The sequence below is a fragment of the Branchiostoma belcheri genome, unplaced genomic scaffold, assembly GCF_001625305.1.
Source record: "Branchiostoma belcheri isolate BF01 breed outbred unplaced genomic scaffold, Haploidv18h27 scaffold439, whole genome shotgun sequence".
In the NCBI taxonomy this organism is placed as follows: Eukaryota; Metazoa; Chordata; class Leptocardii; order Amphioxiformes; family Branchiostomatidae; genus Branchiostoma; species Branchiostoma belcheri.
Window position 1 is genome coordinate 34,180 of NW_017804064.1, and position 9,362 is coordinate 43,541.

At 47.1% G+C, this 9,362-nt stretch overlaps 2 pseudogenes; both read right to left on the reverse strand.

The window, feature by feature from the left end:
* Nucleotides 1-463: 463 nt before the first annotated feature.
* Nucleotides 464-2,333, reverse strand: LOC109478401 (annotated as a pseudogene).
* A 2,800-nt stretch (nt 2,334-5,133) lies between these two features.
* Nucleotides 5,134-6,080, reverse strand: LOC109478400 (annotated as a pseudogene).
* Nucleotides 6,081-9,362: the final 3,282 nt, after the last annotated feature.

A 9,362-nucleotide genomic window follows, 5' to 3' on the forward strand; every position in this document is an offset into this window, starting at 1 on the left:
GGTATGCACTATGTATTCTTATTTTGCAACATGTTTGGGCCAGCTGCAGGTTTCGCTTTGTTTCTACATCAGCAGCAAGGGCACAGTGGGCTACCGATGCAGCTCGCCGAGAAAACAGCAGCCGAATGAGCGGTGCCCCGATTCCAGTGACCACCGACTAGAAGCTCGCTGCAACTTAAGGATGCAAGCACGCTGTATTACGCTGTGTTGCGCTGTGTTGTCGGCACGCGGGGGCTGAGATGCCGCGTGCCGGTGACACAGAAGGCTGTAAGGCGGCGGGTGAGAAGCCGCGTGCTAGCAACACAGAAGGCTGTAAGGCGGCCGGCGAGGGCCCGCGTGCCAGTAACACAGAAGGCTATAAGGCGGCTGGAGGCCGCGTGCCGGTAACAGAAGGCTATAAGTGCCGGTGACTCAGAAGGCTGTACGGCGGCAGGCTAGAGGCCGCGTGCCAGGAGCACAGAAGGCTGTAAGGCGGCCGGCGAGGTCCCGTGGGCCAGTAACGCAGAATGCTGTAAGGCGGCTGGAGGCCGCGTGCCGGTAACAGAGAAGGCTGTGAGGCGGATGACAAGAGGCCGCGTGCCAGTTAAAAAGAAAACATAAGAGAGAGAGGAAAGTGGGCTGGAGGAACTGTAAGGCGGCGGTGTGGCCGCGGCCCAGTATCGAGAAGGTCGTAAGGTCTATAGTGCGGCGGGAGGCCACGTGCCAGTAATTCAGAAGGCCGAGGAAACCGGTAGGCGGCAAGGCCGCATGCGAGAGGCCGCATGTAAGCCGCGTAGAGGGCTGAAAGTACTGTAAGACGTTGTGGTTGCGGGAGACAGTGTTCAAGTTCAAGGTCAATAATCTGCAAATTCCCTGGACGGGACACCACGCAGATGGGGAGAGGCGCCGCGTCTGGACTACGGTCGGGATGACAGCCTGCTCTTGAAGGAGTCCAGTGAGGGGCTGTCCACTATACATGCCGAAAGGCTGTTCCACTCAGGGATTGTTCTGGCGTAGTATGCATATGTTGCAGGGTCACATGACGGTCGAAGTGTCTTGTATTTGTGTGAGTGGTTGGCACGGGTACGAGTAGACGCTGGGATCAGACGAGTGGGTGGAATGGCTACCAGTCCGTTAGTGATTTTGTACATCATGATCAGACGGAAATCCCGACGGCGCACTGGAGGTGACGGCCATCTCAGGTCTTGTAGGAGGGCTGTAGCACTGACGTCAGACCGTCTGTGATTACTGGTCACGAAGCGAGCAGCTCGTCTGTTGACCATTTCAAGAGTGTCAATGTCTTTCCTCCGGTAGGGGTCCCGGATAGCTGAACCATACTCGATGGTAGAGCGGACGAGACTAAAGTGAGCCGTCTCTCGCACTTTCCGGGGACAGAAGCGTAGGTTACGACTAAGGAAATGGAGCCTGTGGTTGGCTCGTTTCGCTACAGTGTTAAGGTCTCGGACCGGAGTTTTTTTCACGATTTTGGATCCGGCGGACACCCTCAGACCGAAGGGCTATAACTCCGCCAAAAAAAGTACGCCGGGAAATCTCATTACATCAGTCAACGGAGGTTTCCAACCGGCTTCCGATACAATTTTGGTTATTGTCCGTCGACTCTATAATTTGGGTAGAAACTGTAGTTAAACGTAAATTTTGGATACGAAAAATGTAGTTTTTTTGCAGTTTTTTCAACGGACCTGCTTGGAAAAAACGAATTTTCCCAGGCTAACGGCTTATATGCTGAAATAGCTTACTACTTCCTGTTTCTGAAAAACAGAAAAAAATATAGGTTGTTGCGATAAGTTTTTCGCAAAATCCGGTGACGCGAACCCCTAGAAATTCCACATAGAACGCAGCTATTTGGGTCATCATGATCAGGCGACAAACCGCATCACCCTTGCTCGCGGACTAATACCAAAAACGCTTCGCTGGCCGTCCAACTTCACCGCGCCGAAAAACACTACAATCCCAAGGCTTTTTGATCAATTCAAAACCTAGTTGAAAATCTACAGCGATCGCCGAGCTATGGGGAGCCAAACCTAGCGTGACAACCTCGCAGATCCGGCGATTTACTGCGCACTATTTGGAACCCTGGTCAGAATTAAACTCCGACCCGGAACCTTAATATGTGCTGACCATTTCAGATCTTGACTGATGGTAAGTCCCAGGTACTTGGCTTGTTCTCTCTGGTGGATGAACTCGCCACACATCTCGTACATCCTAGTGAGGGGGTTCCTGTTCCGTGTAATGGACATGGTGTTACACTTCTGTGGGTTGAACTTCATGCCCCAAGTGGTTGCCCAATCTTGTGATGCTATGAGGTCTCTCTGTAGGATGACTTGATCATCCTGTCCGCGAATCTCTCGATACACAAGACAGTCGTCTGCAAAGAGTCTAACGGTAGTTCCTGGTGTCAAACGGGACAGTAAGTCATTTATATATATCAAGAACAAAAGTGGTCCGAGTACTGTTTCTTGTGGAACCCCAGAGGCAACGCGTGTTGCTGGTGAGTGTTCACCGTCCACTACAGCCCACATGGACCTGTCTTGGAGGAATGATCTAATCCATTGGTGGATGGGACCTCTGATGCCGTAATGTGCAAGTTTACAAAGGAGTCCCTCGTGTGGCACCGTATTAAAGGCACGGCTAAATCCAGGATCCCCATGTCTACTTGGGTCTTCCTGTCGTATGCTGACACCAGATCGTCGATGGTTACTAAGAAGCAACTGGGTCTCACCTAAATGGGCTTTGCGGAAGCCATGTTGGAAGACCGTGAGAAGATTGCATGTCTCAAGGTGCCCCAGAATGTGTGCATAAGGCATGTTCCATGAGTTTGGAAATGACACAAGTCAATGAAACGGGCCTGTAATTCTCCGGGCCATGCACTCCACCCTTCTCAAACACGGGGGTTACCATGGGGGAACAAAGCTGGAGTCCTCTGAAGTGAAGATGGACTTGAATTCTTGTAACAAGATGTAAGCTTTGTCCTTAGCCCCTGAGAACAGATTTCCATTGTGCTTGAGGGGTGGGACTCCAATGAAGTCCTGTCGTTGAGCCTTAATGAACTTCTAGAACGGCTTCTGGGTCCCTTCTTCTAAACCCTCTTTGATGGAACTGTTTATGTACTGGCGCCTGGCACGCTTAAGGTCTCGTGCAGTCTCCTTTCTTCACCTGGCGAAAGCGTTCCTGATGTACTGGGTTTCTAGACTTGTTCGCTTTCTTGTACAGTCTGTGCTTTCTTCTTGTCTGGCGTTTCAGATCGAAGCTCATCCAAGGAAGGGGCTGACGTTGGGATGTGAACTTGGACGGTACATGTAAGGAAATAAGGTCATGGATTTCAGTCTTTACAGCCGTCCAATTCTTTTCGACAATGTGCTGATTAATCTTGGTGACAAATTCCTGGGTGAAAGCACCAACCGGCTTCCTATTCTCTCCCCAGATAGCTTTTGAGAAGATGTAGATCTTTCGTGGAGCCTTCTGTGAATATGCTGGTACAATGTCACAGTCTGCCATAATCATGTCGTGGTAATGGGCAATACCAGGCAGGTTTGTCGGTGTCTTAACAAGGCTGGGCTTAGATGTAACAAACAGGTCCAGTATGCGGCCAAATCTCGTTGGCTCGCGCTGCATCTGGGAAACACGGTTGTTATTAAAAATAGTAATTACTCCGTGAAGGAGGTCAGGGCCTCCGGACGGAGTGTTGTGAAGAGCTGTTTTTCGTGTTTGCAGTCAAAACACTGGGTTCTCTTTGTGTAATCGGCACGCAATTTTATACGCCGTCTGCGGGCATGCCCGTGTTGATGCACGAATGTGTATTTTTGCCGTTGCTGCTTTCGCGGTCAATGTAATATTGCAGATGCACCCCTACAATTATGAGGCAAATTGGAATGGTCCAGAAAAACCCATGGTTTGGAATAGCGGTTGGGGGTGGAACTTCAGGCAGATAGGGTGAGGGCCAGATGTTTTCCCCGTGCTTAAGAGATGCTTAAGGTTTTTGGAAGATGTCCGCAGCCAAAACGCACTCTTCCGTACGTCGCATTTCTGTGTAATTGGGCATGTGGTGTACCATTATGTCCGTGATGATGCACGTCTTTTTATTTTCACCGTAGCAGTTTTGATATTGAAGTAAATGCATACATTAGGAACATCCCTACTTTTACAATCCTGTGGAATAGGCCGTAGGTTTAGGCAGTTGTCTGGTAGCAGAGGTTTTCTAAGCAGATATTAGGTGGCTGTTGTGCATAATGGTGGCGAGTATCTTTTGGGATTGTGGTTTGCACCTACTGCGATACCTTGTCAATTGAATAATATGTAGTAAATGAAAGGTATTGTCACGAAAGCAGACTTTGTTCATCTATTTAGATTGTCGTGTTGTTGATTTTATGTAGCTTGTGTTTAGACTAGTTAGTATGCAACTGTTTCCCCAATGGGGTGTCAAACCTCTGGGCAGGTGGCCACCAGGAGCGTATCTGCCCGGGTATCTGGCCGGCGGTAGTAACACTCGCGGTGCTGGCCGCAACTGTTGCTGGATTTTGGCCTGGTTAGTCGCGCTTAATATGTAACAGGAACGGTAAGACGGTGGGGTTGTCTTTGTTACTAGTGACACGACCATCCGTGCCATCTGTAGGTTACTAGTGACACGACCGTCATCGATCTTTATGCGAATGCAATGATTGTGCGTGTGTAATTAAAATGAAATTCGAACTTGAAGCACAGTATCTTTACACGCCCTGGGAGCAGTAATGGATTGAGGTCTTGTTATGTTGTATGGTTGTGACGCGCCCTCATTCAATTAACCGTTGCCTAATGTCTGCACAGTAGGTCTGGCGTTGACGCTTGGGATTGTTTTTGTTGCAATATATAAAACTTCACGAAGGATTGTCGCCTGTGGCTTCTTGTTAAGCGTTCAGAGGACACTCGCTTCCTGGAGTTTGTGGGTATAGACTCTGTTTCGCAGTCTATATCTCCTAGATTAGAGTCTCCTCCAAGGATGATAGTGCTCCCGGGGTTGTTCTTGGTGAGACTTCTGATGTGTGTCAAGGATTTCTCAAGTTCTTCCAGCTGTTCACTGTGTTTACCACTGGGTGATCTGTAATAACTACCCAGGTAAAGTGAATTCTGATTTCTAAGGGAGACTTTGATCCATGCGATTTATGTGTTCTCTTCACTGGGTGAGATGACCTCTGTTGCTGTATAACAACCCTCACTGCGATCAGCACACCGCCTGCGCCACTAGCTCGGTCTCGCCTAACAGGAGTTGAGTAGCCAGGTGGCATGAATTCGGCACTGAAGTGATGTTGACCCAGCTTGGTCTCACACATCGGAGTGGCATCTGGTTTAGTGTAAGATACAAGGTTGGCAAACGGTGCCACCTTGCTGCTGATCCCGTCTGCGTTGATTACTAAAGTTCTCCAGTTCTGTGATTTAGCAGGGAGAAAGCCTGCTGTTACGCTGTCACTAGAACTGTCAGTGGAGTGACCTGTTCCAAGTGTAGCCATGTTGTTCGAGGGAGATGACAGTGGCCCAGCAGTTGGTAAGGTGCTTCCAGTGATGGAATATTCTACAGTGGGACTACTATGCTGACTGGGGCGAAAAGATGACGGCGAAGGAACTGAAGAAAGAGATTCACTTCTCTCGTGCAGTGTGTAGCTGTTCAAGTCCAATTCGAACGAGTGAAAGGTTGTACTATCACTATTGGACGAGTTGCAGTAAAAACAGGTCCAACGGACATTGTGTATGTCAGTAAACTCCCCACTAGACATATCATAGCAAGATCCATGGTACCATAAGTCACGATTGTTACAGCACAAAGCTAAGTCGCTCCAGTCTACTTTAAGGTCACAGTATCCACATACATGTAGGTCATTGTCTCGTTGTTTACCCCCCAGCTTGGTTGGCACGTGAAGTTTACATGGGCCCGGGTTCGGTTCTACGTCACCACACAACAGAAGCACGTATACAGCAAGGTTCTTTGTAGTAGCGGCATTTGGAGTACGAACGCGAAAAAGGGATGCATGTAGTGACAGGTTTAGATCGTAGCCTCTGGTGTACGAGCACAGTCCAAATACTTTGCTACCGGAGGGGTCTAAAGTAGGCATGCCAAAACTACACCACAAGTGTAAATCACTGTTTGGCACCATGGTACTACTATTGTTGTTGTCCAAGAAACGTGCAGTAATTGACAGCAGTATAAATGTAAAGAGAATCAGTCTACTTCCTGACGGTGAAGCCATTCTGCTGTTGTTGTCGGTTCAAGACGATACGCAAGTAGAAATTCAAGAGGGCGTCGCTTCGGCTCTCTTGACGCCGGGACAGCTTAGATTTTCAAGATGGAATATTGGCTCCGTAAGCGCTTGTATGGCTGCTTCGGGGGTTTCAGAAGTACCTTGGACTGCTACCGCTTCTATGTTTCTTCTTCAGGGCAGTTTCTTACTCACAATTTGCCAAATCTGGACGATAATCCGGACCAAGTACGGGAGCAAATCAAAACATGACCGTCTCTAGCGCACTCTCCCTAGTGTGCCAGTAATAATGAGAGTGGGGATGAGCCGTGCATCGGCAAGACGTTAGGAGGGCACGGGCGAAACCTTTGAGACGGTATGATCGGGTATGGTTGTAAGTGGTGGTAAGAAAACTGCTGGAAGGTTTGGTTCGAGGACATCGGGTGTGTAGTTTAGAGGGAGTCTACCTGTTGGCGCTGGAGACAGCCTGGAAAGTCTTCTGTATCTGTATCGGTATAGCCGCCCTTCGGCGTAACACACCAGCTTCGCAGGCACGCGGCGCGGCGGCAGCTAGCTATATCAAACCGAACGGCTTAGAAGAAGTGTCCCGGCAGATTTGGGTTAAAGTCGAAATAGGCCGGAGTAGGGGCAAAGATCCGCGACTTGGAGCCATTCAAGATTTTCCCTTGGGTGGATTTTATGCTAGAGTGATAGTTGGAAGCCGGAGTAAGATCACAATGGGGTAAGATGATTCAATGTGATGTTAGGAGACAAGGCTGGATGCCGGAGTTTCAAGGAAGTATGAGATTGGGGTAAGAAATCTGAGACAAAGAAAGGGGGATGAGAGCGATCGTACCGCAGAGTGAAGGTTATGAGAGGGATCTCATAAGGGACTTGGTGAGAGAGGAAAGATGAGAGAGGAAGAATGAGAAAGGGGTGAGCAAAGAGTGTGCACGGAAAGGGTATCAGGATTGGAAAGATGAGAGAGGAAGAATGAGGAAGGGGTGAGGAAAGAGTGTGGAACGTGTATCAGGATTGGGAAGACTGGTAGCAGAAGAAGAAAGGGATCAACAGCCAGAGAAGGGTGAAGGTGGAAGACGACTATTTCCGCATAACTTCATACCGGAGGTCCATGGCCGAGCATGATAAAAATGATACTATCAAACTCGCCAACGTTCCGATTTTCATATCCCCCTAGTAAAAACTTCTTTTGCCCAAATGTCGGTTAGATACAAAGTTGTCACCTTATGGAATGAACTAACTCCAGCCCAAAAGAACCCTTCCTTGTCTTTTCTCTCATTTAAACAAGCTCGGAAAAACCAGCTGATAATATAAACGAACCTAACCCCCTGTAGTAGTTTCATTTAGTGTTTTTCTCTTATTTTAACTCATACTAATTATTATCATTATCATTATTGAAGAAATCGGCAGTCACAGACCATGTTGCCAGACACAATTTTGTGATAGACTGGGAGGGAGCCAGGGTCATAGATAGGGAGGACAACAGGGGAATCCGGTGGATTAAACAAGCAGTCTGGATAAGGAAATCAGCCCCAGTGATGAACCGAGACGAGGGGGGATACAAGCTCAGCCACGTTTGGGATTGCATTCTCGCCGAAAAAGCGCCACCTACTTTGGCGATAAATAGCGCGCGCTAGCGGCGAGTTGCAGAACTCCAGTCAGAACCTCTGAGGAAGGTGTTTGATAGACATCGAAACGTAAGCAGGTGAGAACCATACTGTTTGGGTAAGAAAAAAATTCTATACCCCATCTTCAATTTTGTATAGTTTAGAAGAGGAGGGTCTTGTATAAGCATTCCATGCTTCTCCCCTCCTCCTGCACCTGTTTTTATCCTTGTTTTGTATTATTACTGTCTGTTTTGTTTAATGTGCAAACTAGTAAAAAAAAATCAAATTTTTATTGCTGTGGCCTAACAAGACTCTTTGTATATCAAAATAATTGCAAGATTATCTAAAAGTTCTCTAGTAGAAATCAGTCATCATGAACAGAACTAAATCAAGTTTAAGCCAGCTCTCCTGGAAGAATGCCTATCGAGTGTGGTTTTTGGCAGCTCTCATCCCCTCTCTTGGAAGAAAAGCTGTCAGCCATGGGTGGTCAGCTAAAGGAGAGTTGTTCCACGATGAACCTCAACATACCACAGTTTTAGCCAGCTGCCAGGATGTTTGTTAGTGCTGCTAATGTGTTTATTAAACAAGTCTTCTCTCACTGTTATCAAACGCCAAATGTTGAAATGGTAAGAAAATACCAAATGTCCAATGCACGTACCACAGACAACGCCGACGTCTTCCCAATGATACTTGCTGCAGTCATAAACCCTCCATCCCTTGTGCGAGCAGTTAAACAGGCTACTCTCTGTCCCATCACACTGTAGGTCCTCCATGTAGATCGGTCCCGTTCCTACAGTTTCAAAAAGTTAACAGATCAGATGTAGTCATTACAATAATTTTCCAATTTTGTAGATTAATTAATACATGTTGAAGGTATTACCTACGTTAAGCGAGGGTCACTATCCGCCGTACGCGCAACTACATGCTGTCTACGTGAAAAACGGAGCAAAAACATGGGCAAATTTTATGGATCTGTAAGTGGTGAGTACCGCCTCCGTACGGAATCCTACGGATTTGCTGCATGCAGACACTATTCAGAGCGGGGGGGGGGCTTTTGAGGCCCGCGCCCAATTTCATCTCAGATAACGCCTGAACGGCTTGTGCTAGAACTATCAAATTTGGTGACTTTTCCTAAAAAAAACATCTGAGAACAATTTCATATTAATTAGTTGAGTTCCTGATTTTTTGCGTTGCCATGGCAACGGGGTTCTGACAGGCAGTTTTGGGAAAATTCAGTAATTTTGGTTCAAACATAAAACATTTCTATGTTTTATTTTTAATGTAACTCCCTTTTTAACATTAATAACATCTTATATAATTATATATAATTTCTATCATTAAATATTTATAATTATGCTAATTTGATGACGTCATCGGACAAAATCCAAAATGGCGGACCATATGATTAGCCGTTGTGTAACCATGTTTTTTTCACTAATTTTTCGTATTAATTCCGTGGGGTTTTTTTAAATAAAACGTTTATATGAGCATCTTTAGCGCATTTGCGTTGCATTTTAAAGCAAAATCTTGA